We start from the raw sequence: 9,215 nt of genomic DNA on the forward strand, positions 1-9,215 counted from the left end.
ACCAAGACCGACGCACACCCGATACCCCGGGCCGACGAACTCATCGACCGCCTCGGGGCCGCCCGCTACTTAAGCACGCTGGACCTCACCGCCGGGTACTGGCAAATCCAGCTCACCCCCGGCGCCCAAGAAAGATCCGCCTTTTCGACCCCGGATGGGCATTACCACTTTCGGGAAATGCCCTTCGGAATGAAGAACGCCCCGGCCACCTTCCAGAGACTGGTGAACAAGGTTCTGGCCGGGCTTGAGGCCTTCAGCGCGGCCTACCTAGATGACATTGCCGTGTACAGCAACCACTGGGCCGAGCACCTCCTCCACCTGAAAACCGTCCTGGCCGCCCTCCAGCGGGCCGGGCTCACAATCAAGGCCAGCAAATGTCAAGTCGGCCACGGATCCGTGACCTACCTGGGCCATCAAGTGGGGAGCGGGCAGGTGGCCCCCCTCCAAGCGAAGATAGAAGCCATCCAGGCCTGGGACCCCCCCACTACCCAGACCGCTGTCCGGGCCTTCCTGGGCCTCACCGGATACTACCGGCGGTTTATCCGGGATTATGGGAGCATTGTTGGCCCCCTCACAGAGCTAACGTCCAAAAAGCAGCCCAAAAAGGTGCACTGGACACCCCGCTGCCAAACAGCCTTCGACACCCTAAAGACAGCCATGTGTACGGCTCCGGTGCTGCAAGCCCCAGACTACCAGAAGGAGTTCGTGGTACAGACGGACGCCTCCGAGTATGGGATCGGGGCCGTCCTATCCCAAGCCGACAAAAAGGGGCTCGACCGACCAGTGGCCTTCATCAGCCGACGACTACTGCCCCGAGAGCAGCGCTGGAGCACGATTGAACGAGAGGCCTTCGCTGTGGTGTGGGCCCTCAAAAAGCTACGGCCCTACCTCTTTGGCACCCACTTCCGGGTCCAGACCGACCACCGGCCCTTGCGGTGGTTAATGCAAATGCGGGGCGAGAACCCCAAGCTGCTGCGGTGGTCCATCTCGCTACAAGGAATGGACTTTGACGTCGAACACCGGCCCGGCAATGACCACGCCAACGCCGACGGCCTGTCCCGTTTCTTCCGCCTTGACGAGGAGAATCCCCAAGGAGATGGGTGACTCTCCCTGCCTTCGGCTGGGGGGGACGCCTGTTGGACCCGGCCTCGTGGCGTGGTCCATAACCCCCTGGATTGTGCCCGTTCCCCGCCTCGGCCTTCACGGGCCACCCGTCTGAACTGCACCAAAGCCCTGCCCCCGGAGCTGCACGGGGTCGCATACTCCTCGTGGCTCCGCCATCTTGTTGGCATCCACGTCACACCGTGCACCAGCCAGCGCAACCCCGCTCAACCCGGCCTCGACCCCAGCGAGTCCCCGACATCGAGGCACCACGAACCGGCCAGGGGGTGCCGCAGGAACCATTCATCGCCCCCGGCGGAGGACAGTATCGATGGGACCCCCAACTGTCCTCCCCTCTCGAGGTGTGATCGCTCTGCAACTCCCTTGGGCCTGGCGCCTCTCCTGCTGGGCGTCTGGCCACCTCCACCCGGCCTCTCCGCCCCCCTCGGGCGCCTGGGTCCGGACATCAAAGGGCTCCCGTCCTATATCTGGGGCGACCCCACCACAGCTCGGCAGTTGTATCCCGGAATCGAGAGCCCTGCTGATTGAATCGCGGCTGACCTACGGAGAAGAACTCTTGTCGGAACCCTCACGAGCCCTGCTGACTGCGTCGCGGCTCCCTCTTGTGAACAATCTGAACCACCTGAAACATCGGAGCCCTGCTGACGCTGTCGCGGCCCAACCTCGCTGAAACCTCCCTCGGAGCCCTGCTGACGACGTCGCGGCTCGAGCTGAGCAGAAGACCATCTTGAGAGCCCTGCTGATTGAATCGCGGCTCTCCACGAACTGTACGCCAGAGCCCTGCTGACGCCGTCGCGGCTCGACCCCTCCGAGGTCGGAGGCCCTCCAGCTTGAGGATAAGAACTGGGCCCCAGGTACCCTCGTACCACATTCCTGCCATAGACTGTCCCGCTACCCCCTACCCTTCCAAAGAGACCCTGAGACTTTTGGTGGATCCCTCGATCCCTCGTGTAAATATTGACTCGTAACCTTTTTATTACTGATAAAGAATTGCTTGTCATAACGACAACCTCCTTGAGTCCTGTGTGGTGGTGTTACTGGGCTAGTACGTGGTAGGAGAAGGATCTCTCAGGAGACTTCTCGGCAGCGCTCGGCTACTTCGTGCATTGTGAGGGCCCCCCTTGGTGGTCTCGCCGACTCCTCGGGGTCCGCCTTCCAACACCAGCACTGGTGGGATGTCACAACCGATGTTCAGCATGGTGCTGCGTGATGTACTGTCCTCCATGATGATATACAAGGACAGATACATCCATTTCCCCAGGGGTGCTGAATTGCCATCTGTGAAGGGAGACTTCTATCCCCTTGGGCACATCCCCAATGCTGTTGGTGCCATTGATTGCACCCATGTCGGGTTTGTGCCACCACAGGCAAGTGAGCACATTTACAGGAATCACAAACATTACCACTCCAGAAATGTGCAAGTGGTGCACCTGGCAGATATGATCATCTCCCACGAGTGTGCCAAATTTCCAGGCTCAGGCCATGACTCCTACATCCTGCAGAACAGCATTATGCCCCAGCTGATGGCTAATCTGCTTCGCGAGCGTGCATGGATTGTGGGTGAGTATGTCTAGTCGAATGGCGTCCTGGGTGTGTGACCTGCTGTCCTCTGCCTCAGCAACATTGCAATGTCTATTTGTGTTTGTCATACCTAGGTGACTCTGCATATCCCAACCGTCTCTGGTTGCTGAGCCCACTGCGGAATCCCAGGACCCCGGCTGACATCCGCTACAATGAGGCACATGGGAGGACACGTTATGTGGTGGAGCGTACTTTTGGTCTGCTCAAGTCACGTTTCTACTGCCTGGACAAGACCGGAGGTTCACTAGCATACTCGCCTAGGAAGGTGTGTCAGATTGTCGTGGAATGCTGCATGTTCCACAACCTAGTCATTCTCAAGGAGATTCCCCTGCTCCTGGAGGATGGTGATGACCCAAAGCCCCAGCCTGCAAACCAACCCGTGTCCAGTGATGAGGACAGTGGAGAGGAGGAAGGTGTTGACCTGCATGAACAGCTCATTACCCGCTACTTCTCTTGAAGGTGGGCAACAATGTACAACATACCCATTGTCTGCTGATATTGCTGTTGTCGTGAAGGGGTATGTGAGAATTGTAACAGCAGCCAGATGTAGACTCAGCAGTGGTTGGCAATGTTTCTGGGGCAGTTCATTTGGGAACATCTATAGGATGTGTAAGTTAACACTTGTTGCCCATTGTGACGTGTACATGTTGGGTTATCTTCATGTTAGGTGTTATGTGATGTCTGTGATGCCACACCAAGACCAGTGAATGTTGTTCTGTTGTGTTTCCCTTGGTGCCTTCAACTTCTCCTTGCCTACATACAGCCCATACTCCTGGTACATTGTGATCATGTTGAAGACTGTACATCCTGCAATAAAGATGGAGCAGACACGACAGCATGTGTGTAAGGATATTTAATTTGCAATGGTGACATGTGAGGGGGGTGTACATTTCCATTGAGGTGGTGGTGGAGCAGTGAGTTGACAGTTATGGTAAATGAGATCATCGAGTAGTCACCACATTGATGTGGTGACCCACTCCAACAAACAGATGCCATTCACAAAGCAGTGTGGGGAAGGACAGTCCAAAAAGTCAAAGCAGTGGTGAAGAGGGTTGTCATCATGGCTGGCTCCGTGATTGGCGTTTGGCAGGTGCTTTGCCTCCAGATACTCCCAGGGTCTTCTTAGGACGGCCCCTTCATCGTTTGGCAGGGGGGGCCCTGCTGCAGGCCAGTGGGATCTGAGGACTCACCCCTTTCTGTGGGTGCAGGGGAGGATGGTGAACTGTAATCCTGCGGCCCACCAGAGGGAGGTGGAGGTGTTGTTTGTGGCGCAGGCATGTCCCTCAGCACCACCACTTGCTGGCCCAAGTGGTCCACAATTTGTCCCATGCGGGTGTCGATGGAACTCATCAGCAGAATGAGCTCATGCAACAGTTTGTCCGACCAGCCTGTTCGTCCATGGGCCTGTTCGTATGCGCCAAGGACTCCGGTGATGGGTCCCAGCCTCCTGGTGTCTGTGGGGGACCCTGCCCTTCCCACCTACCCTGCTGCCACAGACCTGTTGCCTCAACACTGTGGGCACCTGCATCCTCTCCCTGCCCTCCTCCGTCGGTGGTGTGGGGTGGTCATCCTCTGGGACAGGGAGGGTGTTGCAGGCAGCACTGGTGGTGGTGGCGTTGGCCTCACAGGCCGTAACAGCAGGGGTGTGCAGTGAAGTTGTTATTGTCGCAGATGTGGTGAGGGGGACAATGGGGTCCTGGGACCTGTTGCTCCCTGGCACACCAGAAGGGCCAGCTTCGAGCTCATCGTCCAGGGAATCCTGGGAGTCAACATCCGAGAGTCCATGTACCGGGGGGAAGACTGGCTCTGCAGGTTGCAGGTGTTGTCTTCTGCAGTGAGTTCTTGGTCATCTGTGGATCAGATGGGAAATGGTCATTGTAGTGCACCCTGCAAGCTTTGTGTTAGCTGTGTGTCATTCTCTTTTTGTACACTGCACAATTGACGGATCATCACATTGTTTCCTATGTGCACTACTGTGCTTCCTGACATGATGCAATGGTACATGCATTACTTGTCCATGGTGTGAGGTGTCAAGGCATACCATGCGACCCGTGCATAATTTATGATTACAGGGACCTGTTGCCATCCAGGGACTGGCACAACATGTTTTTCATTGAGGATTCTTTGTTGATTTGTCTGACCTGGCAGGCATCACATCTGGCCATGGACTGGCCATTGTCATCTCCTGCATACGTTTGTCCTGTCATGTGCATATCTTGATTTGTACCACCACACATGCTTTCGTATTTTTCGAATGGTCCTTGTTGCACTTGCCCCACGGTGATGCACATGTCAATAGGTGCTGTGCATGATTGTGCCCAGACTTTCTTCTACATGTGCATTGGACATGTGCATTGATGTGTCACACTTTGGTAACTGTGACAGTTTCCTTAGCTTACCTGTGTGCACACTGTGCATGGCAATGGGCTTGGTGTGCATATTTGTGCAATGGGAGGACTGGTGTTGTCATTTGGCACAATTTCTTTTGTCACAAATGTGTGGGTGCATGTACTAGCTACTTGCCTGTTACATGCTCGCATTTGGCTTTGTGATGTGACACATCTGTGTGTGTGTGTGGTGGAGGCTTACATCCTGCTCAGTGGTGTCATAAGACCGAACGATATGTCTTCCTACCTGTAAGTTTGTTTGGTGTACTGCAATGGCTTCCAACTGCTTCTGGGTGGGGGAGGGCTCCATCCTGCTGAGGTGTGGGCCAGGGGGCATGGTGGGAGTAGTGGTACAGGCCTCCCACCCACAAACACCCTCCCAGGGAAGATGGCTACCTACCTGTAAGTTTGATGTACTGCAATGGATCCAACTGGTTCTGGGTGGAGGGAGGGCTCCATCCTGCTCAATTGTGGGACAAGGTACATGGTGGGAGTAGTGGTACAGACCTCCCACCCACAAACACCCTCCCAGGGAAGATGGCTACATACCTGTAAGTTTGATGAGGGTAATGTAATGGCTGACACTTGCTTCTGGGTGGGGTGGAGGGAGGGCTCCATCCTGCTCAGGTGTGGGACAGGGGGCATGGTGGGAGTGGTAGTGCAGGCCTCCCACCCACAGACACCCTGCCAGGGAAGACGGCTACCTATCTGTAAGTTTGTTTGATGTACTGCAATGGATTCCAACTGCTTCTGGGTGGAGGGAGGGCTCCATCCTGCTCAGGTGTGGGACAAGGTGCATGGTGGGAGTAGTGGTACAGGCCTCCCACCCACAAACACCCTCACTGTGAAGTTGGCTGCCTACCTGTAAGTTTGATGAGGGTAATGTAATCGTTGACACTTGCTTCTGGGTGGGGTGGGGGGAGGGCTCCATCTTGCTGATGCTGTGGGACAAGGGTGCCTGGTGGGAGTTGTAGTGCTGTCTGCCTGTACACATTCCCCCATGGTAATGGTGGTAGCTACGCTTGGGGTGGATGGGAGTGAGTGAATGTTGGATCTGTGAGACATGTTTATATGGGTGTGTGGTGCAGATGGATGGAATTTGTCCTAGGTGGTGTAGCTTTGTAGTTGTGGAAGACAGTACATAGCAGAGTGGCGGTAGTCATTTGTTTGTACTTACCAGCCTCCACTCCCCCAGCTACTCCTGTGAGACTCTCTGGATGCAGTATGGCAAGCACCTTCTCCTCCCATGGTGTGAATGGTTTTGGTGGAATGGGAGGGCCACTGCCAGTCCTCTCAGCCAGCTCACGGTTCTTGCTTCTCCTCTCCTTGACAACCCTCTATAGATCATGCCACCGCTTCATGATCTTTTTAGGTTACGCCTGACCCAGCGCATGCGCTGGTCTGGCAAGGCTTTTAGTAAGGGCTTCAAAAAATGCTACCATGCCCAGCCTACAGCTTGCTTGCGTGCATGTGCATGGGCGCGCGCTTACGAGCAGAGGCGCCATATGGCTTTCCTCATCATGCTCATAAAGCGCAGCGCTTGCAGCGCGCGATCGCGATCACTTTCACTTTTGCGACCGCATCACTTTCGCGGCCGCACGGCCAATGCTTGCTTTATTTACTGCGTGCGCTTGTTTAACATTACATTGTCGCCTTAGGACAATGTTAAGTTTCAGGAAGCTGTTACGTTTATAACAGAAATGTCTGACAGGGAGAATTAGTTTTGCGGTATTATACCGATTGTTTTCGACGTGTTGAAAATATATAGTGTTGGTTTTCGAGTGCTGTAACTGGTCGACCACTGTAACATTTGTGTGCATCTTACTTAAGTCGTTAGCGGCTTTATTTTAACCATGTTGCAAAAGTAAAGAAATAAAAAAAAATGTATTTCTTTACTTTTGCAGCAATCGCAGCACCCGCGCTTTACTTAGCTTTACTTAGTAACTTGGCACTTTACTTGGTAACCACCCGTTATTTACAGGGCTGCAAAGCTCCGGCAACAAGCGCTGTAGAAGTTGTTTCTCGTTTTGAGCCATTGCATGAGTTGCTTTCATTCCAAGAATCAACGAATGTGGCCACGAACATCCAGGCGAATAAACAAACAGATTTTATACCTGGAACTGTATTGCGACACAGAAGCATGTTCATTTGTTTTATTTTTCACAGAACTGTTTTTGTACAATTGAACATTTTTGTCTCCCTGGATTTTCAGCTTTCTTGAGAAGGAGACTTTCCCTATGTTCACAGAAGAACACGCACCCGAATTATTCAAGAATGATAATATGTTTAGAAAAGAGGATGCAAGAAGTCACAATGTTACCACCCCCTGGCGCTGACTGTTTTCCTTCCCCACTCTAAGCAGTGATGTGCTGCTGAAGCCCCAGTCTGTGTTACCCCCCTCCCTCTGTGCCCCCCCCTCCCTCCATAGCACCCCGGAGCAGCACTTAACGGTTGTAAAGGAACAGAACAGCAGCAGGATTAATAAAAGCCTTTTAATCTGAAACCATGGACTGAAAGTTTAGGGTGTGCCCACTGGCTGCGCGTGGACACCTGTGCTTGTGTTCTCCTGGAGCTGTGTACATGGACTTTTCTCATCTCTTCGATAATTCACACAGATGCTTTTGTAAGTACAACCCTGGATGCGTTTTTAAACGTACTGTCTTTGGTGATGTGCATTTATTTGACTTATTTGAACGACATATTGAGACATATTTGCTACTAAATACTGAACTTTGCTTTCCCTGCAAATGCAGAAGTGTTTCTAGTTGGGTGTACTTACAGAACAGATTTTCTGAGGGATTTTGGTTTATATTTTGGACTAATTGATCAGTTCACATTAACTAGAAGAATTATTGTGATTAAGAACATATTCATTTTGGTGTATAACATATCTATAAAATACTCGTTTCTGTGCATGCTCCATTTTTGACATGAGAATCTAGGAACTAGGAGCCTATGTAACTTTTGCCAAGGATCACAGGGTTGGTAAAGTGACAAGTCGAGATATAGTCTAGGCCTCTTGATTCCAATGTCTGCGCCTAAGCTAATAAACCTCGTATTGCCTGAAATCTTGCTAATGTCACTTGCAGGCAATAGAGAAACATGATAGGATGCACAATACAATAATGATTTGGGGGCATATTAACAAGGAACGGGGAAAATTAACGCTAAGGGCGCATAGCTTTAATTTTTTTAACGCCCGCTATCGCTGGATAATATCCCCTGGTTATCGAGTTATTAACAATGCTAACCACCTAGGCGATAAAAAATCCAGCGATAGCGGCATTTTGGGAGGTTATTGCTGGTAATGCAGCGATAAAACTACAAGGATAGGGATATCCTTGTTGATAGCCCATGGTGGAATTAGCCATGTAATCCACCTCCCATTGGATTACACGGCTAAATCTGAAAATTAGCAGACGTAAAAAAGCAGCGTTAACCGTGGTTAGCGCTGCTTTTTTGGTCTCTAACAGGGTTAGAGTAAAGCTTGATAATAGGAGAAATGTGGCTTAGCGACATTTCTCCTATTTTTCTCTGGAACGCCCACTTTGCATCTCATTAGAGATGCAAAGGGAAGCGCAGTGAAAAAGGGTGCTAATATGCGATTTTGCATGTTAGCACCCTGTTGTTGATAGGGCGATATTTTTATCTCCGCTTCTTTGGCTTTTAAAGCCAAAAAAGCGGAGACCATGTGTCAAAACAAAGCCCCTTGTAGAGTGATGTGGATTGGGGCTAGTTATGCTTCAGGACTGGGAAAACATACAATTGTTCTCACTCTTTCCAGGTCTGCATGATCTTCCCCGTTCTGGAGATAATAACAAAAAATGTCCATATTTTGGTGGAGGAATACCAGCCAGATTTTCTGATTCTGACCTCTCACCCCTTACGCCCACAGCCAAATTTCTGAGCTTGTCATAAGGGACATTCATCTATTTTTCACACGCCTCGGAAGATGAATATTGTAGATTGCTATTTATTGTTACAACTATAACATTTCACTACCCTGAATGTAACATAGAATCACTTACCGACACGTATGAAAATGGAATACTTTGGTTCACTTTCCCATTCCCTCACTTTTAGCAACAATTTGCGCCAGACCACGCGGGCATATCTTAAATGAGC

The sequence above is a fragment of the Triturus cristatus genome, chromosome 8 (genome assembly GCF_964204655.1).
Source record: "Triturus cristatus chromosome 8, aTriCri1.1, whole genome shotgun sequence".
Lineage (NCBI taxonomy): Eukaryota > Metazoa > Chordata > Amphibia > Caudata > Salamandridae > Triturus > Triturus cristatus.